The sequence below is a fragment of the Wyeomyia smithii genome, chromosome 2, assembly GCF_029784165.1.
Source record: "Wyeomyia smithii strain HCP4-BCI-WySm-NY-G18 chromosome 2, ASM2978416v1, whole genome shotgun sequence".
NCBI classification, from domain to species: domain Eukaryota; kingdom Metazoa; phylum Arthropoda; class Insecta; order Diptera; family Culicidae; genus Wyeomyia; species Wyeomyia smithii.
Window position 1 is genome coordinate 80,911,444 of NC_073695.1, and position 26,597 is coordinate 80,938,040.

Below are 26,597 nucleotides of genomic sequence, written 5' to 3' on the forward strand. Positions count from 1 at the left end.
CAGTCGATATCCATTATTTATCACATATTTTTTACACATTTTCATGAGAAACAGTTCAATAACTGGTTTTATATATTTCTCGTAAAAAGAGTTAGTTAGTTAGTTAGTTAGTTTCGAACCTTTACTCCTCACCTCATTACTATGTATATGGCTACGTCAAACACTGATGTTTCTCCAAAAACAATCGTGGTGTGTGCAAGCTTCGCAAATAATTTGGGTGTCCACGCTTTTGAGCCCATGCCCAAGCTACCTTAAGGGTCCAGCTCTAGAAAGTCTTCTTCCGATTCTAGGAGTATCTGGCCACATGCTTGGACAAAGAGAAAAGTACGCCCTTTTTTGTGCTCATTTTACAAACATTCTAGAACTAACATTCTGCACATATTTAATAATATAATATTGGTCAAAACATGCTTGTGAATCATACTGCTTAGAAATCACATGTCAACAGAGCGCACAACGAAAACTTAACGAAACTCTTACCGCATTTTCTTTTTCATCTCAGGACGAGTTTACCATTATCACCGCATCCAAATGAGCGCCTATTTTAAGGGAGAGAGAATGAAAGAGAGATGCTCAGCAAATCTACGGAAACATTTGTGTTTTCCCTCCTCTCGTAGTTGGTCGGTGGAAAAGCTAGCTGTGGGAAAAGCTTCTTCTCGGGCAACCGTTCCGAGCCGGATGATACTTCATCGCAGTCTGAGATAAACTTTGATCGTGTTCGGTTGGTAAATCCTCGTCGCTTCGTGCTAGGCCATTTAATTGGGTGTTGAACATACACACAGAGATTCACGCAGACACACATTTTGAGCGGGTCTTCAGGTTGACTACAGCTTTCCTCAGTCATTTCCGTCCGTCGTACCTCGGTCGGACCCGTGGCCCCGTGTTGTCTGTCGCACAGCAGGCCATTCCTAGAGGTTGGACGAATCTCGGTATCCTGTGGATTGTTCGGAGTAAATTGAATGCATTCTCGTGTCAGTAGGAGAAGCTGGGGTGTGCCGACTGCCAGTCGTGTAACCGTTGCATTATTCGGCATGGTCGATTCCGTGTCGTAGTGAGTTTCTCTGTGAAAGTACGCGGGAGCATCAAGTGAAGATGGAAAAATGAAAAGTTGCTGTCGGTTTGTAGGGTTAGTAGTTTTTTACAATAAAGCAGTGTGATGTAAAATATTGCAGAATAGTGCAGTTTATTTGCATCACTTCTTGCACCGCTAGCTGCAGGAGATTATATGCCAACGCCAGTGACAAGGAATGAGATGGAATGATTATAGTGAAGCAGTGTGAATTAGGAAGAAGGTGGATTTCCATGCATTGTGATTATGCTTAAAATAGTTGGTATGTGAGGCACCAGATTAGAAGCTAGTAGTGGCCAAGTGTACGAAGAATTTCATTACCAAGTCAATACTGAGAAGTGTTATTCCATTAGTGACATGTGTTACTACTTTAAGTGAAAACAGCGAGAGAAAGTTGAAATTACCATCATCATTTGCACAGCAAGCAGTTTTAATTGCTTCACGCAGAACCGCACAGTATAACGTACACATTTGTTAGGTAAATAATTTGGCAGCTATTCCGTTACGTCTGTGTATGTTTTATTGTAGTTTATTTACCGTTCAGTGGATTACGCTATCACCACTATAATTCTTTTCAGGGCTAGCAGTTCGCCTTTAATTAAAAACACATAGCAGGTAGTAGATTTGACTGTAAATAGAAGCCGCGGTATTGTTGATTTTTGTTATTAATTTAAATGAATCTCCGTTTTTACAGCATCGGCTATTGACAATTTATTTCGATTTATGAAAAAACTTGGATACCGACATTCCATCTGCTGATTTAAAGGTTTCAAAATTTGAAACGTGTATTAGGAATTAAATTACCTATCAGTGCTGCTTAGCATGCCATCTGTCTACATTTAACTGTATTGAGAAAAATCAACAATATGCAAACTATATATTATTACGGATGTTGATCGTTATGGCTCTTGGTTTTTGAATTTTAAAGCACACTTAACTTTGTGAAGATTGATTTCTTCTGTCTCATCATATTTGAGGGCGAAATTACTCTTACTCAGAAGGGGTCAATACAAATCAATAAAAAAATATGAGGAAAATTTCATGAGCATGAGCATGAGCATGAGCATGATTGACCGCCCGCGGTTGCTACTCCGTTATTGCCAGATCAGCTGTAATTACACAGAGAACCAATGGATGATGCTTGGGATTAACATTCATCCTCAATGTGTAAAAACTGGTGACCTTAATCTTTATATTAGGCAATACCAGCGCCGGCCGCATCCGAATGCAGGTCAAAGAAGTAGTGTGTATGGGAATATGTTGACGTGATACTCGCTTTATTGGAAGCCGAGAACACCTCTGCACTTCCACGAGAAATCACTGGGATGTTGGAGAAAAGGGTAAGGTTTGCAGCAGGTTTCGTTCTGGTAAACGATGCGCTGAGTTCTAATACCGGGTTCATAATAACAAATAGCGCGCGTACGAGTTTTTTATATCTTCTACGGAAATCATAACGCGATCCGAACTCATTCCGGTTGATGATGTAACACCGCAAAAATAAAGCGCACGCGAGGATACCGGACCTATAACCTAATCAAGACAGATTCCAATATTCGAAAATATGTTTATGAAGTCATTATGCAATTACCGAAACGTATCTCTCATTGATCTATCTCAGCTGACTACACAATGTTACGAAGCAACCAGATATGCATTACCAAAAACAAGAAAAAAGTAAATATATAGACCCTCAACACATACTGCAAGCGATCAGCAAGAGAGCTTCAAAAACGGCCTATTTGCTTGGCCATCGCCGTTCGAATTGAACGAAAAAAAAAAGAAAAAGAAAAAATAAAGATGTGTGCGTTGACAGACGAGTCGCGTATAATCCCGATATTAATTGCAAATAATTGCGATATTTGGTGGCGATTAATTACAATGTTTTGTCGCGATTAATTATTTACGATATTTATCGAACGAACGGAACCTACTCTGAATCACTGCGTGCTGTAATAGAACCTACGGGTGGACAGTCTGCGAGTAAATGGTTTGGTACACCTCGGAAGTCACAACACACAAAAAATCTATATTTGAGCAAAGCTCACCTGGACCGAAAACCCGTTTACCCCGGAAAGTTATGCGCGACCGCTCTATTCCCTCTTACCGACGCATACGCGCGGAGACACGGTATTTCGCGTTGATTACCACTTACTTCTTGAATAATAAAGCGAAGATACCTACTGAGTATGAAAAACTGGCAAAGTTTCATGCATTCATAGCTAGAAAATTTTAAAAAAAGCAAATATGCATATCTAACAAGACCGAGTACTAATTAGATTTGACAAAATGCCAAAACAATCGCAATCAAAATTTATTTGCCATGCTGACCGACAAGATTTCTACTTAATCAAATTAAAAATTGTCTATGTGTTTCAGTATTTACTCAAAAGCTAGAAAAATTATAAAACAAGGGCATAAAACTGCTCAAAATTTTCGTAACAGCGTCTCCGTTCACCTGAGGAAATAATATCAACAATGAAGACTGACGCGCAACTGTTTCGACGCAGTTAGCGCCGCATCGGCCCAATCGGTAGATTAAAAAAATTCAAAACCGGCTTCCACGAAGCCGCGGTCACAAGCAGGGATACCACAAACACAGACCAATCTGTGCAAAACAAAATTCCCACACAAGTATATGTACATACAGAACTGCAAACGCGCCCTTCAAAATACAGGCCGATGTTAGGCCGACGCCACACTGCAAATGCGTCCTTTTTTACGAGAGGAGAAAAAACAACAATGAAAACTGACGCGCGTTAAAACACATCCCGAACTGTTTCGACGCAGTCACCCGAACAGCATCGGCCCCAGTACGCACTGTACCTACTGTAAACGATTGAGTGAGAAAATTCCAAAACCGGCAACTAAGAAACCGCGATAACAATCAGAGATGCCACATATGTAAATTTAAATTTATCTGTGAATTATAAATTTCTCATCCATACAGTTTACAGTTTACAGATTTGTAAAGCCATATAGATTCCTACGATTTTCTACGAAATTTACAAATTTTTATACAGACTTTTATAGTGGAAATCTGTAAAACATTCTCGATATTCAATATACAGAAATGTAGCATCCCCACAAAAGGAATTGTGAAAAGCAGGAAAAAAACATTGGTTCCCTTTTGCCATGCAAATCAAACAAAAAAAAAACACAGGCAAAACGTCACCAACACTAATACTTATCTTTTAATTCTCGCGTCCTCTCTGAACCATCATGCTGGTGCGAGAACGTGCCGCACGCAAGAGCAACCTTGCACTTACTCACACACACTTATGGCAAGGTAAGGGCTAGCGGGAAATGTGCTCCGCCACCGAAAAAGAAATGCAGCTCTCACAAATTAGCCACAAAATTGCACGAATCTTTCACGGATTTCAACATTGACGTCACTAATACCGATAATACGAAACCGCCACATTTCGTATTACCTTTTACTCCACCCTTTGCACTTAAAATATAACGATTACGCGACGGGAAGGCCAAATAAAAGACGTCGACATTATTGCACTATTCTCAACTCAACCGTACACGACAACCCTCGGAACACTTCATCGCGATTTAAATCAAACACTTGGAATTCACACCGAAACAACAGCGGCCTTCATTCAATAAACGTAGACACATCCCTTTTCCGGATAGAAAATAAATCTTATAAAAACTTGAAAAAAACGATGAAAAATTCCGAAGAGAAACATTTTCACGTCCGTTCTTGATCACAGCTTGCTTCGATCCCAAAAGGTCAAGGTATGACTGTTCAAAAAAAAAAAAAAAAATATGAGGAAAATTTCAACAGAATAATTCCGCAATAGTTAAGAATTTTCATGAACACCTACACCTACGCAACGTACAAAAAAAAAACCTCAACTTACACAAAAACAACAATTCAATAAATTTCTGTTCATCCTTCAATGCAATAAAGGTATGACAAACATATTTTTCAGCAGAGAGTAAATATCGAACTTATTAAGCTTCCCAAAAAGAATCATTAAACAGGGATTCGTTTTCAATAAGTGTTATGTACTTGTGTTGAAGTATTTAAATTTGATATAAATTGATAAAATTATCATTCATGATGCATGATTTAAAACAACTGAAAAAAAGCAATTTAGGAAAATTATTTATATTCTTTGTTTCGTCATGCGCGTCCTTTCCCACTATTTCGCAGAACAAAAAAAAAATCAGCTGTTTAGACCAATCTATCATTTGGATTAAAATAAAACAAAACCTTTAGATTTGTACTCTGACGTGGGTTTTGTTGCTGAAAACTGTGTTTTAGTTGTACTGAAAAGATAAATTCATTCGATTTAGGTTTGGTAAAACTATGTGTTCTATGTGTAATTTCCAGACCGAATATACAGACCGAATACTCGGACACATAAAGGTCATTCCATACGAAGTGACCACATAAAAGCACAAGCTTGGGATCGACCATCACGGATTTGGCTCAAAGTTGGGGAGATTGTTCATCTAGGTTCACTTCGAAAAAAACCCAATTTTGGTGTCGATTGGATTACCACCCGCTCTGTGGGACTCCCCTCTTTGTAGCAAAATAAAGCATATTTTGTTCAAAACCTCTTACTGTGCATTTCATAGAAATAAGATGTATGAAAAGTGCTGATAAATGATTTTCGAAGAAAGTAAACCTAGGAATTCAGCAAAAATAGAATTTTTGATTGGAAGTGTTGCCAGATGGATTGTTCTTGTATTTTAAAACCTAATTTACAGTTTTCTAGCAATTTTTATCTTGGATTTGATAATTTTATCGCGTTTCTTGAAACATTTTACGTAAGAATCAACTATTGAACCAAGAAAGTATGAGTCAATCTCGAGATATACCGTTTTTAGGAAATTAGTTTTGAATTTCTACATTTCATATTAAACAATCATATTTATTGGAAAATGTCTGTTAACTTCTAAGACAAAGAGCCAACAGTCCAACAAATGGTTTTTGAGATTTTCCTACCTATCAAGGGATCCAAATATATTTTTCCTTTGCTGCAGCAGTGTTTCCATTATTTTCATCAAATTATTTCCGGACAATTAGATTTTTCAATTTAAAGTTATAGGTTTTTTCCTTTACTTTTCTTTACTTTTTCGCTCTACATCGGACTTTCGTCATCATTTTGTTTTATATTGTTTTATTCTACGGTAATATCAAATTGAAAATAATTTTATTGTAATTTGCACGTCAAAATGGAATAAACAAATATGGAAAAAAAAACGCAGAACAACAATTTGCTTACCTTTTTATTCAGTTGTGCCTAATGATTTGATTATTCGATCGGGGGAAAAAAACTTGCAAACACTGTTGCAAAAAAAAAAAGATATTTTAAGATTCATCAATAATCAGAAAAATCTTAAAAATCATTTGTTCTGTGGTTAAGACATTTTCCAATAGATATGATTAATATATATAATATATTAATATGGATAACATCATAAATGGTTTCATATCACCTTGGGGTAATATTCGTTTGATACGTAAAATTTTACAAGGAACATGATAAAATTATCAAATTTGATAAAAATGTATGCATTTGCCGAAAAATGTAAACCAAGTTTTAAAATGCAAAAATAAGTTATCTGGCAACACTTCCGATCGAAAATTATATTTTTTTATAGATTCCTCGATTTAGTTTTCTTTAAAAATTTGTTTTATTTGTTTAAAAGTTTGTGAATTGTAAGAAAAAGAAAAACGCATTAATCGAAATATTTTTTGTGTATAATTCAGTATACAAACGTATTTTGCCTGTGTACTTGAAGTCAATATTTAATGATTTACATAAATTCCCGTTCTTCGACCGAATGTTGTCGGCCGAAGCTTCGGTTAACCGATCGAAGGCCCTAATGTTGCCCTACACAGTAAAAAAATGATATGTCGAATCGCATATAAAGAATTGCCAATATCGCTTATGATCAAAAATTTCATAGGATTCCAGGCAAATTTAAATGATATTGCACAAAATTTTCAAACAAAAAGGATGAAACTAGAATTCAGAACTCTCTGGCTATTTCATCCAGTGATCGCCTTTAAATCTAACTTTGCATGTTCTCTGAATATATTTATTTCTATATTTTAGCCTTAGGCGCACTCCATAAATTACGTAACGCAAAAAACTCAATTTTTGGACTCCCACCCCCATATGTAACAAAACGTAACGCCAACATCTACCCCCCATAAAATTACCGCTGTAGAGGAATTTACCTGGTAAAAATGCTCGTATTTGGAGAGTCACTTCTCATTTTTTGTGTTACGTAACGGTGATCTTACCTCACCCCTCCCCTATGAAACAAATCGTAACGGTCAAGGATAACCCCTCTCTCTCCTATGAGCGTTACATAAGTTATGGATGCCGCCTAATATCATTTCTTTATTTCTTAATTTATTTATTTATTTCGTCAAACAAAAAGTAGACTACATATGTTTATAACTAACTTACCTGCTATATGTTATTTATACTAGTGAAAGAGAAAAAAAAGAGTTAATACATAATTGAATAATGATTTATTTGCTTGACGGATTATTACAATGAATGTATTCTATCGATTTAAAATGCGCGTTGAATTGAAATATTGTTTTAATTTAGTTCTCGACATAGAAAAGTCAATTGCTTCACAGTGTTGGTTATACACTAACATCATTTGATTAATAGGCTCGTATTTAGCATAATTGTTTCGTTGATGATTTAAAGAAAACAAAGTTCGAGTTCGTAAATTTCTAGAAGGTATATAAAAATTGAGTTTTGATTTCAACGGAGTAAATAATAGTACGAGGTGTTGTTTTGCAGCTGGAAATTTTCTCGACTCAGCACTGGGACACGGTGTATCGTTGTACTTATCCTACAACATGTAAAATGTTTCAAAAACAATATCGATAACGAATTCTCTCAACTAATATAGTTGATCAAGACTTCTATTAGCCCCACAGCCTTGTATTCGATATTGTTTGTTAGTTCTCTTCAGGGAACTGTAATAAAGGTGCGATATTGGCTGGCGGAACGAGGTTTCGATGAGACTACTTCCTCTTGACATAATAAGTCCCTGTTAGAAAAACCTGGCCAAAGAGGAACATTTGGTGAGGTCTCTCTCCAGGGAATTGTAATTTGGTGATATTGGTAGAACGGAAAGAGGCTCAGTATAGTAAAGCAGTAAGATTGAAACGAAAAGGTAAAACCCATGGGCGCAACTACGGGGGGGCTAGGGGGGGCTTCAGCCCCCTCTATAAAGTGTTTAGCCCCCCCTAGAAATTTCTAGAGAATGATTGTATCCAATATAAATACATTCCATACTATTTATCAGAGCATCAAAATCAACACAAATTGAGATGTCGTCATTCATTGGCTAAGAACTAGTTCTGCACCCAGGATCGTTTCTCAAGCCTTGCTCTCTTACTCATCTTACCAGTCAGACAAGAGCTGTAGTAACTCGTGCTGTATCAAGAAGTTGTCGCCATTTTACTCGGTTTTGGGCTGTCTTTCACCAGTTCCTACGCCCCTTACTTTCTGTTGCCGGTAGGGTTTGCTGTAGAGAAGTGATTTCACAGGGTTGTCGTCCGGCATCCTTACGACGTGACCGGCCCACCGCAACCTATTGTCTCTCGCTAGGTGCGCAATGGGGTTCTCTCCAAGCAGCGCTTGTAGCTAATGGTTCATGCGCTGTCGCCGTTATCCGTCGTCCGTTTGTGCTCCACCGTAGATAGTCCACAGCACCTTCCGTTCGAAAACACCAAGAGGACTTCCGTAGAGGACTACCGGTTATATTAGAGTTTTGTAGTTTTTTGTATTGAAGTAGTCTTGTCCGATCAGCACTGTGATTGGTGCGTACGTATGTAATGTCTGTGAAGAACGGGCCGTCGATAAGAACGTGGTCAATTGTTTTGCTGTAGGTTGGTCGAGGAAAGAAGGGACTTTGGACTGCCAGCCCGTGGGAAGCTGCGAAGTTAGTGCATTGCTGGCCGTTGTCGTTCGTTACGGTGTACAGGCTGTGCGGGCCGATCACCGACTTATATAAGTTTTTCCTTCTGTTCATGTCCCCAATGACGATCTTGATGTCTCTACACGAGCAGCTATCGTAAAGTTTCTCCAGCTGTGCGTAGAACGTTTCTTTTTCTGCATCAGGTCTTCCTTCGTGAGGGCAGTGCACATTGGGAATAGTGTAGTTGTAGAACCAGCCTTTTATTCTCAACAAACACAACCTGTAGCCGATTGCCTGCCACTTCATCACACGACTCTGCATCCTGCACAGCACTATAAAACCGCTACCAAGCTCACTGGTTGTGCCACCGCTTTGGTGGTACTGTGCCTTGCGGTCACAAATCCACCGTACCTTCTCTCCTTTTAGGTAAAGCTCCTGGAGCGCAACGATGTCGAAGTGGCGGGATTCTAGCTGATCCAGCGGAATCCAGTCGACATCCGGGGCGTTGAGCGATCTACTGTTACATGTACCGAGCTTCTAATCGTCGTCCTTATTTCGTCGGCTGGGTCATTGCCTTTTGTTCCGGTTCGTTTTGAATTCTTGATTCTTCGTAGTATGTTTATTTTAGTGTGCTGCCTTATCAGGGCTGCGATGCCTAGTCTCGCGACGGGGCTGTCGCCATAGGTGTAGCTGGCGAGACACCGCATTTCATAGTTCAGCCGTTCGGTCCGGATCAGTCGCTGTTTGGGCCGCCCCTAGCCTGTGGGGTTCAGACAAGCTGCTCTCTAAAGAGAACAACTACCCCTTTCCTGTCAGCATACGACCAAGTTCCCACCGGTTCACCGGTTTTCTCTTGGTTGCTCGTATCACAGTCGGTGATGCGTGGAGGTAGGAATAGGGCATTATGCCTTGAACCACACTGGGGTCTATTTTATTCCAGCTAGTACGGGTGTGCTGTTAAAAAGCACTGCCCAGCCATTTACCAAACCTGGCTCTCCTCAATATCAAATCAGTGTTGCTGAAAGAGGTTGGCGTTGACGCTGTGTTCAAGATATTCAGTACATCTTCGGACATTCTATCCCGAAGTGATTTTTTCTGCTGTTACGACACTATTTTAAGCGTTATTAAATAAGCATATTAAAACGTCTTTTTCCGTTTTTTTTAAATTTCATACATGAAAACTAGCCCCCCCTAGAAATTTTCCTTAGTTGCGCCCATGGTAAAACCTCACACACAAGCACGGATATGAATTAGAAACGCGTAGCTTTTACTTCAATAGTAATACTACCAATAATATGGAATACAGGAAAACATTCCGGTCGCAGTGACGAGTCCACACAGAGAGAAATAAATTGATCATTGAAAAGTGAGATAACCAGGAGTCGCATACTGCTACCCCCATCAGACATCATTTTGATTGTTCTTTGCGTAATTTTAGCTGATGCTCAATCAGCTTAGCAAAGATTGGTAATTGATGTAAACTATTTTGTCACTATCCTACACGTGAGGTGGTTTCCCGACAATCTTCAGCAGCACTAGATCAAGACTTCGTCACAAGGTCGGTGCGCTACTTGGCAAACTGGAGGGATTTTGCGATACTAAATTTAACACTGCAGTGTTCAACTTTTTTAAAAGTGTTTCTGCCAAACCAAGAAGGGAATCCTCTTCTTGACGACTAGGGCCGTTGTCCGAGAATTGTCCTTCTTTATTTCAAAAATCTGATGATTTTCGCACAAAAGTTGTGATTTCAGCACGGTATATGGTAAAGCCATTTCTTACGAACCATGGGCAAACCCGGCAACTGTAATTATTTCTACCTTGATTGAAGACTATTATTAAAGTTTTCAAAGCACTTTTCAAAATAAATACATTTTTATAGTGTTTGGCCTTGACCTATCAAAAAATATATTGTTTTTTGCCTTGACGCTTTTTTTTATTTTTTTTTAAAGGGGGTTGTTAGTAGTTTATGTATTTATGATAAATATTAGTAAATAGTGAGTATGTGTGTCTAATCACAAATGGTGACTTCCCAACACTGTTAGCAAAATTGTAAGAAGAGTTCCGTCCCATTAACATGTTGCACACATTAGAGAAAATATTAGAACTTGTTGTAAAAGGCCAGCTGATGAATTATTTAAATAGTAATAACTTGCTAATCCCAGAGCAATCAGGTTATCGAGAGGGTCACTCTTGTGAGTCTGCTTTAAATCTGGTGTTAGCAAAATGGAAAGAAAAAATCGAGGCTAAAGAAACTATTTTTGCGGTGTTTTTGGATCTAAAACGTGCTTTTGAAACAATTTCTAGGTCCTTATTGTTACAAACATTGGAGCGCTTTGGTATCGTAGGGACAGCATACAAATGGTTTGAAAGCTATTTGTGTGCTAGAACTCAGAAGACTCGTTTTAACGATTTTGATTCGGATTCCATTGCTAATACACTTGATGTACCGCAAGGAAGTGTTCTAGGGCCCATTTTATTCATTATTTACATTAATGACATGAAGCGAGTTTTACGGTTCTGTGATATTAATTTATTCGCTGATGACACTGTTCTGTTCATTGCAGCGAAGCATCCGCTTGATGTTGTAGCACTTCTAAACCAAGATTTACATTATCTAGCGAATTGGTTAAAATTTAAGCAACTAAAGTTAAACATTAGTAAGACAAAGTACTTGATAATTTCTTCAGCCAACTCCAGACTAGACGTAAATATTGAAATTGATGGTGAGACGATTGATCGCGTAAATGAAATAAAGTATCTTGGAGTAATCATTGATGACAGATTAACTTTTAAGTCTCACATTGATAATGTCATCAAAAAAATGGCCAGAAAATACGGTGTCTTGTGCCGGTTAAAGGATGAATTGACTATTAGAAGTAAAATTCAGTTGTACAAGTCAATTATTTCACCACATATAGATTTCTGCTCATCCATTTTATTCCTGGCAAACAATACGCAAATATTGAGATTGCAACGTTTACAAAATAGAATTATGCGATTAATATTAAAATGTAATAGATACACTTCCTCGAGTTTTATGCTGGACGCATTGCGATGGCTTTCTGTGAAGCAAAGAGTATATTTTTTGACAATGGTGTTTCTATATAAAATTTTTAATAAAATGTTGCCTCGATATTTGTGTGACCGGATTGATAGAGGAAGAGATTTGCACAGGTACAACACTAGAAACGCGGAAGATGCCAGAACACCAAATTTTCTTTTTGGAAGATCACAGAACTCTCTGTTGTACAAAGGAATAAACTTTTTCAATTCGATGCCCAGGCAAGTAAAATGTGCAGCAACAATGGCAGAGTTTAAACGGCTTTGTATTTCACACATAAAGTCTGTTTTGTAGATAGCATAGATTTTTTGTAAATTTATAAAGAAGATTGTAAAATTGAAATATTTATTTTTTAATTTATTTGGTACATTAAGTTATTATGTTCATTGATAATGATGGATTTTTTGTTTGAATATAGTTATATAATATTAAATAGTAGAGTAAAAAAAGAGAGTCGGCTACACATATTTGAGTCACGCGCGCGGAGACTGACATAGACAATCTTGATATGAGTACATCAGGTTTAAACCCCTGAAATGGAAACAAAAAGCATATCGGGTTGAAAAATTGCTTTTTGGCTTGTAATATTCTCTAAATTATTTTACTTTCTTTTTAACAGTTCATCTGTTTTCACAATTTAAAATAGGGTTTGGAGCGAAAACTGAAAAGGCTTGAGTTTGCCTGTGATCTGTAGAGCTCGTTATCGAGAACTATAGTATCATTGGATCTCTCTCGTAGTTCTAGATCGTTATCTAGAACCAATTCTGATTAGTGCACGCTCTTAAACATTAGGTTCAATTCCTAATCAAGTCCAGATAATTTTCGGGTTGGAAACGTTCTGGATGAGCCTTGGATTGGAAATCCGTCAAATTTTTTTTTTATTATTGGTATTCATTTGAAGGGTTACTATGTCTGAAATTAATAACCAGTCCGTTATTTGTTTGCCAACTGGTTACATTGCATGTTTTTAAAAATATCTCATATAGATAAATCGTCCAGCTCAAACCGATGTAGGGGTATGAGGTGGGACCATCATCATCATCATCATCATCAATTGTTAGGATTTGTTTGCTTTCGCTATTAGGACTTATCATTCGTAGGGATTTAAACCTACTTGTCAGAAAAGGGGAAGTAAACTTACAACTAACTTAATTGCTAACTTATTGGCTATGAAGAGAGCTTATCGTAGCAATTGAGGATTGCAACGATTTTTGTCGTAAATTGTTAATAATTTTATTTGACATAGCTTCTAATGTTTCAACACCAGTAAGTCTATGTAATTCGAGTGTACCAAACCAAGGAAGACGCTTCAAAATCATTTTCAGAATTTCATCCTGAATCCTTTGAAGCGTTTTCTTCCATGTTGAACAACAACTTGACCAGATCGGTACAGCATAAAACATTGCTGGTCAAACATCTGTTTGTAAATCAAAAGTTTATTCTTTAAACAAAGTTTGAAATTTCTATTAATGAGAGGATAGAAACATCTCGTATATTTGATACACTTTGCTTGAATACTTTCAATGTGCTCTTTGAAAATAAGTTTTTTTGCCTTGACGCTTCATGGTTGATTTCATGTGGCCCTAGAAATTGCTCTGCGTTGAATCATATGAACTAAAACTTTACTTTATTTTAACACATATTTTGAAAGTACATAAAATTAATGGCGAAGAAAACTTTGCGATGCAAAAATGCTTTACCTCCATAAACCTTGAAATTGCTTGCATCGTAGTTTATACGAAAATGCAACCAACAGAACATAAAATCAGTATGCTGGATGCAGCAATACGATTCCTCGTTTTTAGTAGTATACTTTGCTAGAAACATTTCTATACACTCACGTTTAATACCCAAGGGGATAACAGAAGACCAAATGTCATCAGCTATCAATTGAAATAAAGAGGATCGGATGGCCGAAGTTCAGAGCTAAGTGTACGCTTCTACCACTTGTAACACAGAAACAAAATAGAAAATTGAGCGCATATTGTGAAAGGCTGCTGTGTCACCACATGTTTAGGTGCAGCAGAGGATACGCAGCAAGTTGCAGTCGTGAGCGGCAGACTAGAATTGTGAAAGAATGCAAACAATTAGGTGCTCTTTTGATACCAAAAAAGTGGAAATGCAAACATTTCACTACATGGTAGAAATTCACCCAAACGAAACAGCTTCAATAGTGCATAGAAGTTTGATACACAGTCGATTTTTGTGAGTTTGGAGCTCCCTGAGCAGGCAGGTAGATATTTTAGGCTATAGATACAGTGTTTGGGGTAGCGTTAGCAGTACTTGAGCGGTAGATTTTAAACCCGTCGTATTTCTCTTTGGTTGAATTGGACCAACATACCAACATAGAAAATAAGTGATATAGTCGAGAAACTGCTCTAGAAAATCACACCAAACCGTTATGTAACGAGTTTAATGTAGAAAAGTTGCATCAATCGGTGAAACACTCTTCTATTTCGTTTGCCTTTCGCAAGCTTAGTGGTTCGTATCCACTATATCATCAACTCTAGTCGACATTGAATACGAACACTTTTTTCATCACTTTTTTTCCATTCGACTGGTTGTACGAGGTCCATGTTTATGGAAAGAAAAACTAAACATCAGCTGGGAAACGCGAAGCGATGAGTTCTCAGTGTGCAGAAATTCGAGTGATGCTCGGTGGATTCCGTCTGTTGGGGATGTTTTTGCTTGCTGCAGCAGCTCAAACTCTCCCGGACTGCAAGTTGTTTGGCCAAGTGAGATTGAATTACCGGATGTTTTGAAGAATACTGAATTTCATCTGTTCGGTTAGATTGGATTTAGCTCATAGCACACAGGCTTGGTAGTTCGTGTCGTTTTTTTTTTCTGCAAATTTAGTCGGCGAGAGCTACTTGGATAAACACCGGAATACATGATATAAGCAACTTAATTAGGATGGTTCATTGCAACACGTGCGTCCAACACAGTTTTATTGGATGAATTGAATTGTTATTGGAACAATACTTTGCAGTTGATTGTTCAGCGCGAATACATGTGAAACATCGTAGATATTAAACATGATGAGTAATTGAATGATTTAAAGACAAAAATAAAATTTGAAGTTACCGCTCTTCATAAGCAATCTGTTAATCTTTCAGCAGTATTTTAAGAATTAAAAATTATTCACCAAAACCAACTTCAACAATCAGAAAACTCTGTTATTAAGTTAAATCCAGGGCTAACTTAGGATGTTTTGGAAATAATATCTGGATTTTTATATCTCATATACACGAGGTTATTGTAATGAATTTCTTATTTGTAAAATTACTACCTTTCATTTTCTATTTCACTATTACACTTACGTAGGCCAAACGATAAATTTAACTTCACTGATGTTACATGTCACACAATTATGGACATTTCCTTAAAAAAAATGAGTGGTCTGCAGTATTGATTGATTGATTGATTATTGATTCTTATAGCGTGGCGCTCTTGAAAATTATAATAAAGTAATATAGTTATGAATACTTAACAACATCCGGTGATGTGCACCTCTTTAGCCTCATTACGTGTTCAAAAACATGCAATGTTGTTTGGTTTATTATCGCTACGCAAGCTAAATAAGGTGTTACAAGGACTTGAAAGGAATACTGAAACATGCTTTGTTAGTTGAGAGCTTCATTTCATTGACCAATGCACCATGCGTTTGCATTGAATTTAAATAGATGGAGTCGCATGGTAAAATATGTAGAATTGGCAAATTTGGTTAATTTGCACGAATCGCAGAATTATTTAGAGTTGAGGTTAAAAGTAACAAAACAAAAACATACGTTTTCACACAATCCTATGTACTGGTAAGCTTTGCATTTTTTCCCCACAACTCCGTTGCATACTAAAGATTTTCTCTTTTTGAACGAAGCTGAAGCTACTCTAATCAGTCTCCATATAATTCAATTGGATGTCACTTTATTTACATTCATGTAGTACCTCGTGTCAGCTCAAACAATATTTCCATACAATAATATCGATTTTTGCGATCTGTTTGTGGTAGATATCATGTTATCATTACACTTTAGCTGTGCCTTTTTAATACCCCAGAGAAGCAGAAGGTTACGCATTCACTTTGCCAGAACGGATGAATGAAGACAGTTTACAATTAATATAATCTTCTCCCCCATCAACGATTATTTTCAAATTGTACTAATTGATGATACTACTGATAATCTTTCACTGAAATTATCGCTCTTTATGGCTTTGCTTTAAGCAACAATCTCCTGAAAAATTGACAAATCAATTGGCTCAGTGACAAGCGCTTCTGATAGACACCGATGCCGACGCTGCTGGACGTGACACGTCCACGGAGTGCTTCTCTTTATCCCTAATATCGAATTGATATTTAAAGAGAATCGCTCGAAGCGTGCTTTTGTGCGTGGCGTGTGCTCGTCAGAGTAATGACAAGTGCGGGTCTTATCGCATAGAAGACGTGATAGGCTTCCATCAGATATAAGCGGTATCGGGTATTATACGATTGTTATCTGTGGGGTTGTACCACAAGAGCGATTATACTGTCATTATGGGTAAATTGTATGCTTGTCTGTAGCGTTTATATGTGCACGCAAATTAATTGCCCTCAAAGGTCTATAGAGCTATCCGTTAGTCTCGACGACTGAAATTGTTTTAACACCAGACATTTTCAAATAAATTGTTAAGTTCATTTCGGATTCAACAACATAAGTACCTTCATTTCGATTGTTATCATTAACTTGGTTTGATCTTCGGTGAAGCTATTCATAGCTATACGAGTTCACTTTTGGTCAGATTATGTTTAGAAAATCATGATGTATTATAGTAATCATCTTTTTAATAAACAATCGCACTTTTCTAGTTAGAGCTGATGCACACAGAGAACATTGTTGGAGTAATTTAACGGTTATTAAATGTTTTATGATATTTCAAAAATTAGTAGCACTTTCACATTCTTAGAATTTATTTTGAATCTCACTTTGTTCAATCTAGTTAAAATTAAAATTGAACAAGGTGATTTTCAGTATTGTATTGATAAATTTATATGCACGACGATTCGAAGCTCTCTTTCTCTACTTGATGAGTATCTATCACTTTACTGGCACACTAACCAGTGAAAATTTGCTGGAAAACCGTAGCGCACCAAATAATTGCTTATTGTTAATATAGTGAAACGTCTTGGTACATTATTGAGGGTCAATCAATAATTTTTCTTCAACTCAATATGTTACGAACAAATCCTGGTCTTTTCGAAAATGCTATTTTGTAGAATGAATTCAATTAAAAATGAAATGCACATAATGCGGTACGGCCCAAAAATCTACAAATCAGTCCTATAAAAATATTACTTCACTCCACGAAAACCATTTTGGTTGCTTTTCACGAAGCGAATAAATTAATGAATGATTCGGATAAGTCTGGCGTTTTGGTTTACTCCAGTTGATTGCATATTTGTTTTTTTTCTGTAGTTTACTACTGAGAATTTTCATTATACAAACACCACTTTGAACTGTTTAAATGACACAAATGTAGCATTTTCTTCACACTTTTCAGAATAAATACGGATAAATTTATTCATCACGGTATCGAAGGAATTCTCGAACTATCCTGTAATACGGTTTATTTTGCGGCGCATACCGTCTTCGTCCATCGTTTTGGCTATCTTATTTCACCAGGTCTTCATCTGATTGATGTCTTTGACAACGTTTTCCTTTGTTTTGAGTCTCCTCTTTATGATTGCCCAGTATTTGTCAATGGGGTGGAACTGGGGCAATTGTTTGGGTTAATATTTTTCAGAACAAATTGGACTCCTCTCTCTGCTTACCATTTTTGAGCTACTTTGCTGTAATGACAGCTCGCGACGTCTGGCCAAAACATCACGGAAAGGTCGTGGACTCGAATGAAAATAAACGAATGAAATGAAAAAGCATGATTTATGAATATTTCTTCAGATACATTAAAAAACAAAATAAAAAAAAATTAATTATAAAAACCCAAAGAGTGCACTTTCAGTGAAAAAAATTTCTCTGATAGAAACTTTATGAACGGTCATTACTCATGAGATAAATGAGCGTTCAGAAGCAAGAAACGTAAAAATGCTAGACGTCAAGAAGTTTTTGTTAGAGAAACTCTTTTTTCCTTAAAAGTGCCAACTTTGGTTTGTTCAAAAAAGTTTTGGGCAGCTAAATTACACTGGTCGACAAAGGCGAGTGCTGCCTCAAAGCTCGAAATAGCTGCTCTAGAAAGACTATAGCTTTTCAACCATTCCTGTGAATTCTGGTGCCCCTAGCCATTACCAAAGCTCGTCAACTTATGTGACAATTTCACATAGTAATTGCTCGCCGGGTTCGTCGCTTCAACGTTACGTTTACGAGAAAACTGATTTAAGTCTCTGAAAAAATGTTGGTGGCTGGGGGCTTCAAGATTCAGAGGAATCCTAAAAAGCTATAATCTTTAATTTTTTTCTAGTTTGAGCTTTGGGGCCACCCCTGTATAAACCAGTGTTATCTATGTAATACAATATACAATATCGCACACCAGCCTGGGGGGCTAATGTGGTCTCGATCAACTAGATTAGATGAGAGAATTCGTTATCAATATTGTTTTCGGCACATTTTGCATGTTGTAGGATGAGTACAACGATACACCGTGCCCCAGTGCTGAGTCGAAAAAATTTCCATCTCGAAAAGATCCTCGATCTGATTTGGAATCGAACCCGGTATCACAACCGTGTAAGAGAGCTAGCCGACCGACATCGCTAACCACAGAACCACGCGGACCACAATACTCAAATATATCTTTTTTTTTGTTAGGGAATTGGAATTACATCCTAACACAAAAAAATGCATATATATATATATATATATATATATATATATATATATATATATATATATATTTATATATATATATATATATATATATATATATATATATATATATATATATATATATATATATATATATATATATATATATATATATATATATATATATATATATATATATATATATATATATATATATATATATATATATATATATATATATATATATATATATATATATTAGGGTGGGTCGATTTAAAAATCGCTTAGGCACATATGATTTTCGGATTTTAGGGATCAAAATAAGATACTTTTCTCAAGAAACCATACCTCTAAAATGAATTCTGATGTCCCTTGTACTAACGTGTAGGTACCCAAAAGGTCAAATTTCAAAAAATCCTGTTTTGACCCATTTAGAGTGACCCAATCGAGTCCAAATGTATGACCAACCCCCACTAACTTTGGAGGGCTGACCCACCCTTGCTAGTGTTACCCCCCTGGGACCCCCCTAGGGGGTCTCCCATACAAAAATATAAAAAAATATCAAAAAATCACCATTTTTGGCACTTTATATGACAAAAATCAGTGAAATGACTATTATTTTTCCGCACAAATGAAGTTTCTAGGAAAAAAATGTTTTTTTTTCGTTTTTGGATTTATGTTTTCTCTTTAAAAATTTATTCGATCAGAACATAGGAAAGAAACTAAAAAATTATTGTTTGAAGTCTTTTTTGGTTTCAACACTGGGCAATTTCGCACGGCTCTCTAATGTCGCCTCCATAACAGCCTCTACATTTTCCGATATTACTCGTTTGGAAACGCTAGCTAGCAGTTGAACGTGTTGTTCCGTTCCTTGTATATGTAATGGAATATGCGGATCAGTAAATGGTGAATCATCTTCATTTAAATATGCTATCAATGTTTCATACGGAATGATTCGCGTGAATGGTGGTTCAAATACGTTATTTTTATCAGTCAAATCGATCATTTTCGTGTAATCGAAGCAATGAAAGTTTATATCTGGTTTTTTATATTCTCTAAGTTCCGATGGGTCTTCAACATTGTCTCGATATCGTAAAATTTTCTTGATAGCAGAGTCGCGCACCTCTTTCCTATCATCAAACAACATTGATAGCAAGATATTTTCCGAATGTGCAAAATATGGATTATTTTTAATTACATGATTGACAACAGTGCGTAAATTTGGCTCCAGAAATTGTGCCCAAGTAATGTACTTGAAAAATAATACACTGCCGTACACCACAGAGCTGTAATACTTGATATTAAAATACATTGGCACATAAACCTTAATTATAAATTCAACCAGAATTCTTGAATTTTTAGGTGGTTTTTTCATTGTCACATATAATCGTAATAATCTAGCGGCCTTGGTGAGCCAGCGAGAATGTACAATTTTCCCTGGTTTTATGTTAGCCAGATCCACAGAGACCACGCCATTAGAAATTGCATGTGCCATGTCGTATAAGTACTGCGAATCGGTGGAATATTCGTGCTGTTCTGATTATGATTTCACCATTCAAAATGTTAGAAAATTATAATAAATGAGTGATAGCAATGACTTACCGGAAGAGCTTCAGAATTTTCAATTTGCTTGCTTAGTTTCCCGGTTGTTGATGTTGGTCCAGTGGTGGATGATTTATTCAAAACCCCAAACAAATGTCGAAACGGAAGTTTGTTGAAGTGTAGAAGGCAAACAAACCAATGCAATGGTCTTTTTAGCAACAATTCGAATCTTCGTATAATTCCACCGTGTGTGCCAGTGTTTGTTGGCTCACCGTCAGTGCATATGCCAATCAATGCATCCAGAGATATGTTTTTATCGTTGAAAAATTCATTCAATTTTGTTGTTTTGTATTCAGCACTTTCCTCTACCAGTCTTGCGTAACCAATCAATCGAGAATTTGGTTCTCTCAAAATAACAAGGTGAGGTTCTTTTACCATCCTACTATGATACTTACCATCAATTTTTTCTCTCGTATAAGTATCATCTTTTCTGCCGTCGAATGAAAACGCTATTAAACTGGAATCATCAAACCTTTTGCGGAGCACTATTCGTCTGCATTTCTCTCTTTCTCTACGAACTTTCGATTTATCCATGATGAGAGATTCGCCATGCTGATCTTTCATTTCAAAATCTTTGAAAAGACTGGTTGCCAATGCTGACGCTACTCTATCAGACACACCAAATCTGTCACACATCAAGGCAAAGTTAAAACAATCGTATCTTTCTGTGTATTGTGAACTTGTGCTTCTATTCATAACATCTTCATCAACCGTCATCGGTACGTCTACGTATGTTGTATCATCGGGATCTTCGTATGTTGGCATTGATGACGATGTCCCTTGCTCTTCAATTTCCATCAGAAATGCATCAATTGTTAGTCTTCTCTGTTTATGTTGATCGTGCATAAACTCTTTGAGGCGTTCTGGAATCAAACCGCAGTTACATTAAGCTGCCGTCAAATCGCATTTACATGCTCCAATATAAAAAATTTCGTTCAGAGTACCGGTAAACACTAAAAGGTCTCTATTCGTCTTCTCAATTTCGGCTTGGTATTTGTCAACCAATCTATTCAATTTAACAGCAACATATTTTTTTGAAATTATTTCCATACCAAGTTTTTCCCAAATTCCAACCAACCTATCTGTTACGTGATTAGAGAATTGTTTATGAGAAAACTTTTTTTGTTCTGTTTTTGCACGTTCGCTTTAGTAAAAATAATATCTCAAGATATCCAGATCGGTTGGTAAATTAATATCATTCAAATCAGAAGACACACCAAAAACAGCAACATCATGCTTGGGTATATGACTCATTGGGTTTTCGATAGCTGATGATGTTGTTGCTATTTCATCTTGCGGGTTCATTGTAAACTAAAAAAAATATATTTTGACTTTAACAATTTTCACTTTCACTTTCAGGTTTTTATTTTAGGTGTTGACTCTTTGGCGGACGATGTAGAATGATTTATGTTGACGTTTCTATCCTATACGAAACCTACACTAGTTCTACACAGAGTGAATAGATAGAGTGACGCAGAGAGAAATTCAGTCAAAACAGCAACACGGTTTTTTTATGTATCCACCAAAATATTTTTCTGGCAGCCCCTTTTTGCTCAAGTTCCAGTTGTCTTCAACGGAGTGTTGTTATTGTCAGAGTGAAAAGATAGTTATTGTATTTAAATTTTAAACAAGTTCGTTTGATAAAGTTTGATAGAGATAGATAAAATGAAGTGCGTTTTGTGTAATAACAAAAAACAGTAAGGAATGTGAGTTTTTTTCGGTTCCCGAAGAATCCGATTGTGAGGAAACAGTGGATGGATTTTTGTTGCCTCCCAGCAGACTATTTCATTGACGAAAACACCCGACTTTACAGTGTTCGTTTGGTTTTTCTGGTTTCAGACTCTGCGTCACTCTATTTATTCACTCTGGTTCTACAGTGTGCGTGGGAACAGTGGAAACGGAGCGTCCGTGCGTGGTAGCCGTTGTGGTAGCATACCAGCGGTGCTCGCCTGACTGGTCGAAATAAAAATATTACATATGATGTAACAGAGTGATATACGATTTTATGTTCAAAAGGACGCCAACTGCAAACGCCATCTGCAATGAGAATGGCTCAGAAATATGTGTAATTGTGTATGTATGCGCTGAAGACTCAGGACCGAATCCCATGCGAAGCAGGAGAAAACAAAAATCCAAAAACAAAAAAAAAAAACATTTTTTTCCTAGCAACTTCATTTGTGCGGAAAAATAATAGCCATTTCACTGATTTTTGCCATATAAAGTGCCAAAAATGGTGATTTTTTGATATTTTTTGATATTTTTGTATGGGAGACCCCCTAGGGGGTCCCAGGGGGGTAACACTAGCATGGGTGGGTCGGCCCTCCAAAGTTAGTGGGGGTCGGCCATACATTTGGACTCGATTGGGGCACTCTAAATGGGTCAAAACAGGATTTTTTTGAAATTTGACCTTTTGGGTACCTACACGTTAGTAGAAGGGACATCAGAATTCATTTTAGAGGTATGGTTTTTTGAGCAAAGTATCTTATTTTGATCCCTAGAATCCGAAAATCATATGTGCCTAAGCGATTTTTTGATCCCCTAAAAATCGAACCGCCCTAATATATATATATATATATATATATATATATATATATATATATATATATATATATATATATATATACACACAGTACAAAAAATGAAATTTACTACTAATACAAATGAAAGCACATAACGATTTCTAGCACATAAAGTGAAAAACATATACAATTTCACATCGTAAATAATGTACAATACACAATCGTTTTAAGACATGTAAATTTGTACGTTAATTGATATAAACTTTGAGCTTCGAATATAAATATGCATGCAAATTCACAATATATTCATTTACTTTGCATGTGAATATAATGCCACACGAAATATTACGTGGTTTCCAATGCTCCATCTATGTGCATTTAAAGTAATGTAAATTTTCTTTACTGTGTATATATATATATATATATATATATATATATATATATATATATATATATATATATATATATATATATATATATATATATATATATATATATATATATATATATATATATATATATATATATATATATATATATATATATATATATATATATATATATATATATATATATATATATATATATATATATATATATATATATATATATATATATATATATATATATATATATATATATATATATATATATATATATATATGAGCTCCGCAAACAAGCCAGAAACAAGGGCCCAGCCTATCGGGCGTTGGCCCAAGAGGCGCTTGGAGATTGAGTGCAGGTTCGGGCACTCACGTCGCAGGTAACCCTACAACTTAAATACCTGGACGAAGTCACCGAGGCATGCGAAGTCGTGAATGCCCTCAAGGAGCAGTGAGAAGTGGCTGTGGCACCAGAGGCAGTTCGACTGCGCAACGGCCCAGTAGGAACCCAGACCGCCACTGTCAGGCTTCCGTCAGTAGACGCAAACCAGGCGCTAAAGGTAGCGAGGCTCAAAGTGGGCTGGTCATTGTGCCCACTCAGCATCTACCAGCCGCCGGAGGTCTGCTTTCGATGCTTCGAGCAAGGACACAAGTCCTTTAGCTGCAAGGGGCCTGACAGGAGTTCCCTATGCAGGCGGTGCGGTGCTGCAGGCCACAAAAGCAAAGACTGCGGAGAGCCCCCGAAGTGCTTGGCGTGCGCCGGAAAGCGTGACGCAAAGCACATAATGGGAGGCCCGAGGTGCACGGCCAGTAAGCCGACTAGCAAGCCACGGGCGTGAGAGTGACACAGCAAAATTTGAACCACTGCTTCGCGGCTCAGCAACTGCTATACCAAGCAGTCACTGAGTCGTTGTCGGACATCGCCATAATCTCGGACCCCTATCGAATTCCTTCTGGAAACGGTAACTGGATTTCGGACGGGTCCGGTATGGCGGCAATATGGACGACGAGCAGGTTCCCGGTTCAAGAGATAGTGTCAACTTCAAACGAAAGATACGCGGTTGCCAAGGTGAACGTAATGTACCACTGCAGCTGCTATGCTCCGCCTCGTTGGTCTACTGAGCAGTTCGCAAGGATGATCGACCGAGCCACCGGGGAGCTGATCGGTCTATCACCGTTGGTAGTGGCGGGCGACTTCAACGCATGGGCAACTGAGTGGGGAAGTCGACGCACCAGAGGCCGGATCTTGTTGGAGGCTTTGGTGAAGCTCAACATAGATCTGGCCAACGTCGGCTTGAAGAGCACCTTCAGTAGAAACGGCGCGGAGTCGATCATCGATGTGACATTCTGTAGTTCAGGATTGATCACGAACTGGAGGGTAGACGATGCCTATATCATAGCGACCATCTGGCGGTCTGTTATAGCGTAGACTGTAAAACGAGACCGCATGTGGCGAGTAGAATTAACACTCCAGCTCCTCGCGGGTGGAGGATATCACACTTCAACGAAGAGGTATTTGCGGAAGCAATTAGACTAGAACACGAGCGAGCAGAACTCGTAACCTGAGCGCTGATCAACTTGTTGCCATACTTTCGCGGGCGTGCGACGCCACTATGCCTAGGAACCGCCAGCCTAGGCATGGAAGGCCACCAGTCTACTGGTGGACCGACGCGATAGCGGACCTCCGCAGAGCGTGTCTTCAAGCGAGAAGAAGGATTCAACGTGCGCAAACCGACGAAGAAAGGGAAGATCGTCGAGGGGCATTCAGTTCCGCAAGAGCGGCGCTTAAGAGAGCAATAAAAGCTAGTAAACGTGCGTGCTTCGAAAGACTGTGCGCTAGTGCCAACACTAACCCGTGGGGTAACGCCTATAGGATGGTGATGGCCAAGACTATAGGTGCGATGGCGCCCGCAGAAAAATCACCAGCGATGCTTGAGCGGATCATAGAGAGACTCTTTCCACGCCACGAGCCAAATCCTTGGCCTCCGACTGGCGAGTCACTTCACCGACGTTCCAGTATCTCAAACTCAGACCAGAGGTGGTCGGCCAACCTGCCGAACACCCAATATATGAGTGACGGCGTTAGCCGTGCCGAGGCAGAGGAGGCGGAAACGGTTACGAATGAGGAACTCATCGCGATCGCCAACTCCCTGAAGGTGAGCAAGGCACCGGAATTGGATGGGATTCCGAATCTGGCTGTGAAGAAGGCCATCAAAGAGGCCCCCAGACTATTCCGGGAAGTCATGCAGAAGTGCCTGGATGACTGTACATTCCCAGAGAGATGGAAGCGACAGAAGCTGGTCTTATTGCCGAAGACAGGGAAACCACCTGGTGACCCGTCGGCATACAGACCGATATGTCTGCTCGATACGGCGGGTAAGGTGCTCGAGAAGGTTATTCTCAATAGACTGGTTAGGTACACCGAAAGTGCAAACGGTCTGTCGAGTAACCAGTTCGGCTTCCGAAAAGGCAAGTCTACGGTGGATGCTATTCTGTCCGTCACCAAAACAGCAGAGGTAGCACTCCAGCGAAAAAGATGGGGCATTCGCTGTTGCGCAATCGTCACGTTGGACGTGAAAAATGCGTTCAATAGTGTTAGCTGGGATTCCATAGCCCACTCGCTTCGGAAACTAGACATTCCGGTGTCTTTGTACAGGATTCTGGAAAATTATTTCCAGAATCGTGTGCTAGTTTACAGCACAGACGAGGGTCAAAAATGTATCCCAATTACCGCAGGGGTTCCACAAGGTTCCATCCTGGGCCCGGTACTGTGGAATATCATGTACGATGAAGTGCTGAAACTAAAGCTCCCCCAAGGGGTTGTGATCGTTGGATTTGCGGACGACATCACACTTGAGGTCTACGGCGAGTCGATCGAGGAGGTTGAGTTGACGGCTTCGCACTCTATAAGCGTCGTCGAGGATTGGATGCGCTCCAAAAAACTGGAGCTGGCGCATCATAAGACGGAGATTTCGGTTGTCAATAACCGCAAGTCGAAGCAACAGGCGTTGATCAGTGTCGGGAATTGCACCATCGCCTCTAAGCGCTCCCTGAAGCTGCTGGGGGTGATGATCGATGACAAGCTCGCCTTCGGGAGCCATGTCGAATATGCCTGTAAGAGAGCTTCAATGGCTATTGCAGCATTATCTCGCATGATGCCCAATAGCTCAGCAGTGTACGGCAGCAAGCGGAAACTTCTAGCTAGCGTGACTTCGTCCATACTGAGATACGGCGGGCCAGTGTGGTCCAAAGCAC

At 38.2% G+C, this 26,597-nt stretch overlaps 1 protein-coding gene across 2 annotated transcripts in view; it reads left to right on the forward strand.

The window, feature by feature from the left end:
• The first annotated feature begins 675 nt into the window (after positions 1-675).
• LOC129719893 (protein qui-1) overlaps positions 676-26,597 on the forward strand; it is a 174,804-nt gene continuing 148,882 nt past the window's right edge. For both annotated transcript variants that reach the window (XM_055671307.1, XM_055671308.1), the window contains exon 1: positions 676-1,547. The gene's annotated coding sequence lies outside the window, so the exon portion shown is untranslated. The remainder of the gene's footprint in view (positions 1,548-26,597) is intronic.